The sequence below is a fragment of the Phyllostomus hastatus genome, unplaced genomic scaffold (genome assembly GCF_019186645.2).
Source record: "Phyllostomus hastatus isolate PE091 unplaced genomic scaffold, TTU_PhHast_1.1 phas_contig_34, whole genome shotgun sequence".
Lineage (NCBI taxonomy): Eukaryota > Metazoa > Chordata > Mammalia > Chiroptera > Phyllostomidae > Phyllostomus > Phyllostomus hastatus.
In genome coordinates this window covers 55,072,036-55,084,484 of record NW_025333857.1, presented here as the reverse complement: position 1 = coordinate 55,084,484, position 12,449 = coordinate 55,072,036, and positions in this window count along the sequence as shown.

The following is a 12,449-nucleotide window of genomic DNA, read 5'->3' as shown; positions in this document are numbered from 1 at the left end:
GTGTGAGGAAAGAGAATGGAAGAGCTTGAGTTCACTTGCACACCAGATACCCACTGTCCATGCAGCTGGACACAATGCCTAGTGAGCACTATGCCCACAGTTCCTGTGTCTGGCCCAGTCTCCAGAAATACCCATGCCTGGCTTCTGGGTGGCATTGTCAGGAACCAGTGGGGTCCAAAATAGACTGGACAATGCTCTTCCTTCTTTAGATGCCAAAGTGATAGGCAAGCGGCCCTGCCAACCCTTTAGAATCCAACATTAGTGTTTGCAACTCCCCTAAGCATTTGAGGAAGGGACCTATGCTGGCAAAAAATGTGTGGGTTCAGTGTTGGAGTTTTAAGAGAATTCTTACACAAATCATCTCCCTTATGGCTACTATCTCACAGAAAGAAATTATATCAGTTACTTTAGAAGAAAGAATCTAATAAAAGGAATATATGTGAAAGAATTGATAACTAGATATCTAAAAAGGCAAAGAGACATACTAAGGTATCAGAGATTGCATGTATAGGGAGAGCTACTACTTCTGGAACCAGGGGAACAAAATTAAAAGATGGAAACAAAAATTTAGATGTGTGGACAGGTTCCCATGAATGGACTAGGGCCACACAGACCTTCAGATCTCTGATGGTGGGGGTACCCTCTGCTTGGGTGTATTTGTGCCACTGAGGAAGGTGCTATGAGGCCGGTCCTTTAAAAGATAGAAAAATCAGATTCAGCTGCTGCTGTGGATACACGCTGCTGCTTCCGAGGTAAAGAAGGGAGTGTAAGGTGACCCACCAGAAGCCCGCAGTAAGCAGAAAGGAAGGAGAAAGCCCTTCTGCCTTGCAGTCTGACTCCAGCACTCACTATTGACAGAACCTACCATAAAGCTTGGTTGCAAAGCAGAAATGACATACAGGTATACAGGCTCCCAGCCCCAACATCACAAACCTGAGTGCAGAAGAGTGAGTTTAGAGCCAAGATACAACAGTTGAATACATGACTCCACTGGGCTATGGCAAGGCCCATAGCGAGTGATTGCTGGGTGGGTTCCCCCAGCAGAGAACTTGATAAAAATTGGACAGAAGGAATTCCTACAATATTTGGGAGCGGATTAAATCAAACAGTGACTGAGTCTGAGTGAGTATGCCAGGACCACAAAGGGGAAATCTGAACACATATTAGGACAAGAGGGGTTGTGAAGCTGGTGTTGGAAGATAACACTTCAGGAGCCTGGAAACTATGGGAGCAGAGCAAGGCATGGGGAGCATAAGACAGTAATGACCAAGGAGGCACAGAAATTTGCAGGGCCTAAGTGTCTGAACTCCCTCAGGTATGACTGTATGCTGGTGGGAAGGTTAAAGACATGATTTACATAGGGTGCCATAAATTGAGACAAAGAGTAATAGCACTTATTCGTGTATTTATCTGTCAGCCTTATTTTGTATTTTAAAGGACAAGACACATATAAATAAATGTGTGCATACATGTAAATACACACACACATGGATGTGTATCCCAGAACATTGTTCCAGAAGAACCTTGTAACATTAATGCATGGGCAATAAGATATGTAGTTATTATGACTGGTGACCAGAATTGGGTCTTAATGGAGAAGGTGATTGTTATTCATGATTTCCAAGTGGCTAATTAGATCCTGAGGATTTGCATTAAACCAAGTCATTCCCCTTCCATGCCTGCTGGCCATGATCGATGGAAATGTCAAGTCCCGGGAGATCTCTGAGCTCATATTCTCTTTTTACTAGAATTGGGGCATTCACCCCCCCCCCCATTTTTGTTCTGAGTCTTATTTCCACAAGTAGTGTTTATGGTGCAGCTATGGACTTGTCTTCCATTTCTGAGTTCTTTTAAAGGGCATTGTCAGCTCACAACACAGTTTCAAAAGCAGATATTCTTCTTGTATTCAGAGGAAAAAAAATAAGGATGAGTGAAGGCAGGTGACTCTGAATGTGAAATGAATAATTTCACAGAACCATGGCTTTTCTAGACAGAAGGAACATTAGGGATTAGTGAGGTCCAGTGTTCTCAAACTCCATTTTACACAGAAAAAACCTTTACACTGGGTTTTAGAACTGGAAATGATTCATTGAATGAATTAATGAATGAACAAAGCAGAATATGTGGTGGAAGACTTTTCAGGTAGAAGAAATTACAGGATAAAAGATATAGGAGTCATGACCCTGTGCAGGGTTTTCTGGGATCCAAAATTATGGAAGGCTAAACACAAAAGAAGAAGAGGGAGAGAGAGAGAGAAGGAGACGGAGAGGAAGAGGGTACATTCATTTCCTACATGTCAACATAATCCTGTGGCTGATGGTTGGAGAGCTGATACCATGTTTGAAGTGAAGGAGATATACAATTGTATTTGAGTTTTCCTAATATTAGATCAGAGGCTGTACCAAAAAAGGAGTGTGGTATTTTTACAATAATCAAAATGAAAAATAACATAGTCTATATTAAAGTTGTATCGGGTAATTGGGAATAGAAAGAACAAATCCAAGAGACATTTAAGAGATAGTTCTAAGTGACTGAGAGGAAAGGGGACAGACAGAGACATGGGAGAGTCTGAGATGACCCCTCGGCTCCAGCTTATCCCTCTGAGCTAACAGTGGTCTTCCCTGAACTAAGGAGCCCAGGAAAAACAGAGGTACAATTACTATGTTTGTTTTGAGACATGCTAAGTTAGGCTCAAGAGGGGAACATTGAGGGAAAAATTAAAAACTGCAAAGGCCAAGATAAAAATACTAATAAACTTCTGAATGGGATGGCCACCTAAACAGATTGAGTGAGCAACAAGATATCAAGTACAGGCAGCAGCAAGTATGGCCACCTAAATTTCAGGTAAACCCAGTAAAGCCAGCAGAGATTAATAAGAGGCAAGGCCTAGGAACAAGGGAACATCCCAGTAGGTTAGGACCAACTTCCACAGAATTGCACTAATGGCCTGGGCCTTTCTCCCACTCATCCCTATGCATGGTCTTAAAGACACTGTAGTTGATACCCAGCTCTGGCAGAGGGTATTAACAAAGCTCAGCATTATCTCTTCCAGTGCCTCTGCATGCCACTTCCAAGGAAGCACGTAACCATTGAGCTGGAAAAGGATGTCATCGTCTCAAGGGAGATGGAGCTGTGTGGGTAGTGACTTTGGCGAGCAGTCCAGCCTCAGAGAGGGAGTGTGAATCACCGCCCGCACACACAGAGTGGCTCTCCTCGACTGCCTGCCAAGGAAGGGATGGTTCTCAACCAAATCAGTCTGTGGCTGCCAAAAGCTCTTGTGAGGGCCCGGTTTTCCAGCAGGAAACGTAACCTGAATTGGAAAACATGAGTGTAAGCTGGAAAACAAACAGCTCAAAATATCTGTGTCCTGAAATGAACTGTAAGCCATTCTGCCTTCAAAATGGAATCCACTTAGTCAAAGGAGGGTCAGGGGAGCCAGCAGAAGGGAGGGAGGGAGGAAGGAAAGACCAATGGATGGAAGGAAGGAAAGAAAGAAGGAAATTCAGAACAAAAGGAACATTGAGCCTTTGCTATATGCCAAGATCTGTGCTGGGAGGTGCACAGTCATTGCCTTGTGAAGTCTCTCAACAACATTCTGATGTGTGGAGAAGCTGGGGAGGTCTGAGGTTAATAGACTTGCCCAAGATCACACAATTAGAATGCAGCTGAACTGGAATTTTAACTCATATTCAATGACTCCAAAATTTACTTGTTTTTACCAGCTTCTTTTGTACTGCAGAAAGGAGGAAGTGTTGTTGGAAACTGCTTTGGAGAAGACTTCCTGAGTCTCTATTAGATTTCTTTTGAAAGACTGAGGGTTTGGAAGTGGCCACGAACAGAGAATTCCTAGTCCCTAAACTGGATTTAGAGAGAGTAGCTTGAGTAATTAACGGAAAGCCTGTAAGATCACTGTTCTTTCCTAGAAAACCTTCCCTTCTTGTCTCTCCCCAACCTTTTGTCCCTGGATATTCCCTGCCCCCTGAGGCCCTACTTGAAACATTTGTATATGCACTTTCACACACGGTGCTTATACATGAAACTCTACAGGGTCAAAGGATTTAAGCAATTTATCAAGCCACCTGACCGAAAAATGACAGGATTGAGATTAAAACCCAGGTCTTCCAACGCTTAGCTGTAAGCAATTTCTACTGCATAATAACTGTCTCTCTAACATGTGCCTATAACAATGAGATGCAAGATAAACACTGACCGTTAATTTGTCAATTCCAGCTGCTGGGATATTTGAGTGACCACTAATCCATCAGTAACTTTGCAGGCTCAGAAGAATAGGTCAGTGTCAATGAGGAAATGAGTATTAAAGTATGTTTAAAATTGTAAAGCAATATACAAATGAAAGCAATTATGATCATTTTAATAAGAGATTGTTTTTGCTCAGTACCCAAAACTATAGTTATTAGTTCAAAGATAGCCACTGAAAAATATTGCAAAGATAGGGTATTCAGTTATTCATTTAAGAAATTATTGCCTTTTTAAAAGCCTGGTTTAAATGTTAAGTAAGTTTAATGTCCAAAGTCACAAATCTAGAAGCTGGTGAAGCAGAAACACAAACTCCAGCAATTGGTCATTAGCAACTACAATTAAAACCACTTCACACATACACACAAAAAGTCTAAACCACTTCTCAACTGTCCAGTGAAGGTGGAGGTGACATCATCATACATTATATGGCAAAAGTAGGTTGATAGTTGTGAGCGTACAAAACACAGAGTTTATTCTTGTATTGTTATTTATTACATATTGTATTGTTTTCCATACAAAACTGTAAACCTACTTTTGCCTCATCCTGTATATGCCTGTATTTTCTAAATAAGGCAAAAAGGAGTTACCTTCCTTGTGCAAAGACCCACAACCAGAAAGCAATGAAGCTGAGATTGACATTCAGGTTGTCTGACCCCAGGGCAGGCGAAATTAACCAAAATGCTGCTGCTGCTACTGCCTTATATGGAAAATAAAGACTGAAAACCATAGGACTGGTTCTTCTTTGTAATTTGTAAAACAGCAGAGAATTGAAAGGTGCTAACATTCTTACCTATGACAGTTATCTGTTCCTTAAAGCCATTCCTCATATTGGTCACCATGAAAAATACCTTAACTCAGGGCCACCGTGCCACTCCTAGACAGCTCGTATGTACCTACCTTCAGTCTCTCCTTTCTACAACCAGCGACCCACAGTGCCCTAGGAGGAATCCTCTTGAAATACGGATCCTGTCATGTCATTCCCCAACCTGAAGCCTCTCACTAGCTCCCTATTTTCTTCAGGAAAATGTCCATGGATTCTAGTGCCATGTTCCCGACCCTTCCTCTGCCATGTGGCCACCTCTTTGGTCTTGTCCTATGTGCTTCTCCAGCACCCCTCACAATTTCCACCTCTGCCACATTGGACCATTTCCAGTTCTGGGACTAGACAATGCTGTTTCCTGCCTCTGCGTCTCCACTCATGACACTCTCCCTGGCTGGAATACTTTCTCTCCCTTTATGGATGTCTGGGGAACTTCCCAGCCAGCATATCCCCTCTTTAAGGGCCCCTCTTTCCCACCACCCTTGGAGTCCCAGGCCCTCCTCGAGCTGCTGTTGTACTAATCGTATACCTCTGTCATTCTGCATGCTGCTGCATATGTCTCCACAGCCAAAATGGGGCAACCAGAGGGTGGAGATCCTATCTTAACCATCTTTGGGGTCTCAGAGCCTCGCATAAGAATTTGATAACTGTTTGTCAAAATGAATTTCGCTGACTTCTCTCTTCTTCCTTACTAGTCCTCACGCAAGATAATAAACTGCTTGCTCGGGTAGAAACAGCATGTTTTCCCTTACTGCTTTCTCACTGAATCCCTTTCTCTCTCTTCAGGTCCTCTCCTCCCCTCCAACACTCTAAAGAGATGAGAAAGCAAGAGGCTGAGCAAAAAGGTAAACTCAAAAGCCCTATCCAAATGCCAGTCTGTGCTATTTCTTCAATGTCCATAAGAGAGAGGCAGAGGAGAAGGGAGAGGGTGGAGGGCATGCAGCTGGCTATGGGTAGGTGTCCCCACTGGGCAGGATCTCACACTGTGTTTAATGGCAAGCTTACTTTGGGGGATGATGAGGAGAGGGAGCAATAGATTGACTGCTGTGTATACCAATTTCAAATTGCTAGCTATACCCTCAGCTAACACTAGTGTTTCATGTTGCAAATCCAGTGTTACCACATGAAATAGTCAGCAAGTACACCTCTGCCAGAGATGGAGTAATTTGGTATCGGCTGGAGTGAGAAACTGGCACAGTTAGCTCACAGAGATGCTTTTATTCAGATGTGCAGCCCTTCCCAGATTAACCATGACTGTTCTGGATCTCCTTGGAGACAAGCACTCTGAGCAACAGCTACTTGGCCAGTGGTACTGCATTTTTCAAGGGGGTTTCTTGTCAGATATCCGAGTAGTTTCTGACTTTCCCATCTTAGCTGTTACATGATGGTGGCATGGGGGTGGGCGGGGCTTAATTTGCAGAGGAATAGGATTCAGAGACAGTTGGACAAGACCAGTCTCTGTCTCTCCTTTTGCCTCCTTTCAATACATCCTTCAGTGTGTTTTGCTAAAACAATCTGAACATTTCCCCCCTATTTAAATTTCTTCAATCATCCCTATTGTATTCAGGTTGAAGTTCAAGCTTTGTAGACTAGCAGGCATGTTTTTTGTGTAGCCTGCTTCTAAATACTTGCCCACCAGCAAGTTTTGTCTCTGACTTTTGGATACTTTACCACCAAACTGTTTTTCAGTTTCTTCATGTATTGTTTTTGTCTCCATGCCTTTGCTCGAGCAGGTGCTTCTGCTTAGAGTGCCCTTTCCTTCACCCCTCACTTCTCACCCACCTTGCTTAGCAAGCTTCTACTTATCACTTAAGACTTACCTAAAGCTTCAACTCCTTCAGCTTCTTCTAACCCCGTTGATTAATTTCCTTCAGGTTCCCAAAATCCTTTTACATTTCTTCCACGTGCGTTACAGTGGCACAGGGAAGCCAGGGAGCACAGTGCTCAAGAGCAGAGGAAATACCAAAGACAGTGGTGGGAGTGGTCTGCCCTGAGTGCGTTGTATGCAGAGCATGTAAAATTGGTAAAAAGTGAACTAAAAGTTTTATGTATCTGCAATTCTAAACAACCTCAATGATAAAATACTTTGCCTGACAAGGGCAGCTCTTCCCACTTCCATCTCTGGTGCAAGGTCCGGAGTGAAAATACTTAGCTCCATCATTTAACATCATCACATCTTCTGTGACCTTGGGCACATCCCTCATCTTTTTGTCCTGCAGGTCTCTCCTCTGTGAAATGGGGGCAAGAAAACCATCTTCCCAGTTGATTGGTGTGATGATTGCATGAGACAATGCATGTAAAGCACTTAGGACAGTAATTGGGATTAAGCAATTGTTCCATAAACATGACCTATGTGCTGATGAGTCCCTCAGATTAAAGCTCTCTCACTAGCTTAAAGCTCTTTGGATTCTGTCTTGCTCACTGTTGTATATCCTCTGCATATACAACATAATATAGCATAATAAGCATTTGTTGAATGAATAAATGGGTTTCATTCATCTCTGTGGGCTAAGTGCATCACAGACTATGAGAAATGGAAATAGGTGCTCAATAAATGTTTGTTGAATGAACGGGTAATTATATATAAGAATGGTTCATTAGGGAAGAAGAAACTTGCAAAAGGAGTTGGATGCAGCCTTAAAGGGACACAGAAAGAGGGATAGAAGGGGTAGAGAAAATCAACAATGAGAGTGAGAAATACAGAGTTACCTCTCCTTGAACTATTTCAGAAGATCAGGCCTACTGACATGTAGGTCTCTGAAAACCGGAGCAGCATACCAGCCAATTATGTGGCTTGTAGAGCCTTGGAGGAGGGAGAAGAAAATTCAGGATATCATGGGTCAGGGAAAGTGGCAGCAGTGAGAGGTTTCTCAAGGGGAAGATTTCCCCATAGTCTAAGCCCTACATTAAGACCAGAAACAAAGTTATGAAGAGGGAAATGGGGATCTTCCTGCTTCTTACTCCAGTCACTGTGTTAATGTTAGATTTTTTTTATTTGGTTGACAAAGTTCATTACCATAATTCTTTGCATCTAGTGCTTAAAGGACATATGACTAAGATACGAGCAGCATATGGATTACCCTTGGATTTTCCAGGGTGTGACACCTATGAAGCCCAGTGAGATATTCATAAAACTCTAGATTGGAGCCATTAAGAGAAGAGATGAAGATTTTACACTCAAGAATAACTCAACGACATTTAGAATTTCCTTCCACAGTATTACCCCATTAATTCTTTGCCTTAATAAGTAGGAAGAATGGGCCATGTCTGGGTTCTGGGAAAACTTTGCTAGGTCATGTGTCATCACCAGGATTCCCAAGGACTTTATCAACTGAATTCAAAAAGTCGATGTAAAAAGAAGTTCAAAGCTTAATCGACATTTATACAAGACAGAACAAAGCCTGTTCAAGCAGTCACAATAATTCCAACTGTGACCCTGATGTTTCTAACCAGTGTCCCAAGTTCTGCCCTCTAGAGGCCAAGAGGAGTAATTTATGGAGTGTGTGTCACAGTCCACCAGTGACTTGGTGATAGCTCTCACATGCTTCCAACCCAACCCTCTAAGGCTTGTCATTTCCAGAGGTAAATATCTCTAGTTCCTTCAGCTAGTTATCACAGAACTTGGTTTTCTGTCTCCTCTTGCCATTTAAATCAGTAAAGAAGTAGCTTTTGTAACGTATTGAACTTCCAGTATCACCGAAATGCTCCATATCCATAATGTGAAGAATCGTGAGATATTTTGTCTGATCACCCACGCAATGAAAAATTTCCCTCCACAGTCATTTTGCAGGAACCTCGTCTGCTAATAAGAGGTCACTATCTTCTAAAGTACTTGTTGGAAAGAAGGATCAGATGAAGTGTTGGTTCTCCTGCTATTACAAAGAAACCCCAAATAATAGTTCCTTTAACAATCTAGTAGTTTATCTTTCTGAGGAGATGGTCTAAGTCTGATTGGGTAGCTCTACAATCACAATGGACCCAAATCTATCTTTCACTCTGCTATCTTCTACATGCAGCTTCCATCTCATGGTACAAAGTGACTTTCCCAGCTCTTATTGTCACACGAGTTTACATCTCCATTAGCAAGAAGGAGAAAGGAGGAAGGGAGAAAGCACACCACTTCCTTCTGAGGGTAGTACCAGAAGTTATACACATCACTCCTGCTCAATTCCAATGACTAGACCTCAGTTGCATTCCACACATGGCCAAAAAAAAGTCTCTATTCTAGAGTATCACAGGCTTATAAAAAAAAAACAGCAAAGAAACAAACCAACAAATTTCTGCCACCATAAAAAATAAGAGAGACAGACAACGGATATCGGAGGACAACTGGCAGCTTCTGCCATACGTGGTTCAAAACTCTTCCCTTTATTTAGGTAACATTGCCTCTCGGTTGTTTTTACAACTGAAAACAATTAGTTCTCTGCAGGTAAAATCAATAAACTTACATTCTTCAAAAAATCAAATACAATTGTCATGGAGCTTCCTCTTACTATATATTTATGCTGCCAAGAACAGCAAGCCCCCATTTCTTTGTTTCTTCCCCAGTGAGGTTTCTGCATACCTCTGTATCCTCGTCACATGTCTCTGTCTCCTTTTTCCTGCTTCTCTCGTCAGCTTAGACTTCTTGCGCTGTACCTCGAGATCACATTTAGCAATCACACTTTACAAATGTGTATGTATTACTGATATTTTCTCCAAAACTATGCTTGGCATTGGCAATAACTCAAAGAAGACATGACTTTTAATCTCAAGGAGCTTAAAGTCTAGGGCCATAGTAGACAACTCATTCATAATGATCTTACAGTCAACTCAACTCTCCTACATATTTTTTACAAGGACAACAATTAAGTGATGCCGATACCATTTGGAGTGTAAATAATTAACTTTTGCATTTAACTTGATGTCCAGCTATGTTGTACCTCACTTTGGTTTTCAGCTTATTATTGGAACCTTGATTCTGTCCTTGAATATTATGTTACCACTTTCAATTTTATGGGGTTTGAAAATTTTCCTTGATAGATGTGTTCAGAGAAATGGTTAATACAAATGATTTTCTCGAACCCAGGTATGATTTAAGGATACTATCCATTGCTTAGAAGAAGGCAGAAAAAACTATACATGTTTCTTTAAATCACAATTTCTTTTATTCTTTGCATTCTTCTTGTTTTGTTTACTTTTTTTTGTCAAAGATGCTGGAATATGGTCCTGACAGTAGGCATGGCTATGCAGGTAATTAGCTAACACCAGCTGAATGCAGCCCAGTAGGTTCCAAAGCCCACTGGCAAGCTGGTGCCAGTGATACTCCATATTAGTAGCTGATAATGTTGGCACAACTGTGGGAATTACATGAACTCATCCTATTTTGTGAGTTTAATCACTATCAACAGAGGCTTCCCCATGCTCCACCTCCTCTTCTGAAAAGAAATGCAAATGAATGTGATTTATAGCTTGGAAAGTTTTCAAATTCTCAAAAATAGTATAGTTCCTCTGTTCTTGGGCCATGAATGAGGAAGCAACCAGAATATTGAAAGATGCTTATCACAAGAGCTTCATGTCAAACATGGATTGATCTCTTTTCAACCAGAATCTCAGGCTTGCAGAATAGAAGCCAAATATAATCTCATCCCATTACCCCCAATTCTTTGTGTCATCACACTCATCCTCATCCACGTCATCCATTTGATAGACGGAAGACCCTTCCCACACACCCCAGAATGATTTAATAGTATTATGTGAGGGATGGCAGCCATGGTTTCAACCATGGGGGTTTCAACCTTTATGAGTTTATATTCCCATTTGTGAATTAGTAAGCCCCCTTCAAAATATAAATAAGCAGGAAAATAGATCCTCCCATCATTCCACTTTGGGGAAAAGACAGATACAGGGGGAAAAGATTATTGTATGTGTCCATGCGCATGTATATATGAGAAAGAAAAGAGAGGGAAGAGAGAGGAAGATCTGCAGGGCTAGATAGTAAAGTGAAGGAATAATCCATTCCCCCTCTAATAAGAGAATGGGAAAGGCACTTGGCAGAGAGCATTCACGGGGAAAGTACATCCATTCACTGCAACTAATAAAAGCTCTACAATTTAGGTGACCTTTGAGCTGCAACAGACAGAGAGAATGAAAAGTTACTGCAAATGGAAATAAATGCCCCATAGAAGAAAGTGACATCCCAGAGCAGACCACCTTGGGACAAACACAGCTGAGGACACACAATATCCTCAATAGCGGCCCTCAATCAACCTCATGTCCCTTGGGGCCACACCCAGCAGACCTAGGAAAACTCACTCACATTAAACATCTACTATGTACCAGGTACTCTGCAATAAAATCATCAATCCATGCTGGACCACAGCAGTGGCAATTCTCCTTGCAGCCTACATTGAGAGATGCCAACCAACAAAACCCACTATGAGTGATTCCCAAGGAACACAGGCGCTGAAAGAGCATTGCTCTGTCAGGGCATGTGTGGTCAGGTTGCCTGCCGGTTATATTCCCACGACACTGTTGCTTCATTTTTTTCTTACCTCCCTGAAGTATATTCACACAGTACCTATGAAAAGAAGAAAAATAGAGAATAACATTTACAAAGAGTACAGGATTACCTCTCCATGACTTGAGGTTCCTGGGAGAAACAAAAATGGACAGCAAAAGTGCTGAGGGGACACGAGACAGTCTTTTACTTCACCGATTTTTAAATGAGAAACTTTATGCAACACTCTAGCACGTTGCCTGGAAAAGAATTACTCAAGATATTGGTATTATAACTATTACCAATATATAATTATTGATATTACAATTGTAAGTATCATCAATATTATTACTGTTGGTTTTATTAATAAGTTCTATAAAACTGTTGGTTTAACAATAAGTTCTATATGATTTTGGAGGCCATTGCTTACCCATAATCTAAAATTATCCCTATTTTATAGCAGTTTATTTCCCAGGGATTAACCAGAGAAAATGAAGAAAAAGAATTGTCCTTTTTAAACAAAAGGTATATCGGAAAAAAGTGCCTAGAAAAGTGTAGATTACACCCTTACAACTTGTGCTTGAAAAAGTCGGCAATCTTTCAGATCCAAGTTCAGATAAGTAAACTAAATTATCAGCATGCCTGGGCCAGGATCCTGTCACACATTAGAGGAGGTGGACTGTAGATTCCAAAATGACCTAGGGCTTGGTGTTTGCATCAAGGAAGGGAGAAGATGAGTCTGTGTAGGTAGGTAGAGGAAATATTTCAGCTTTAAACTCATATACTTCAAGCCTAGCTAACCTAAAGGCAGCTTAGTTGTAGATAACAGAAGACATTAAACCATTATATCTGGCTTAAGCAGAAAGATCTATATGAGAGGGTAGTAAATAG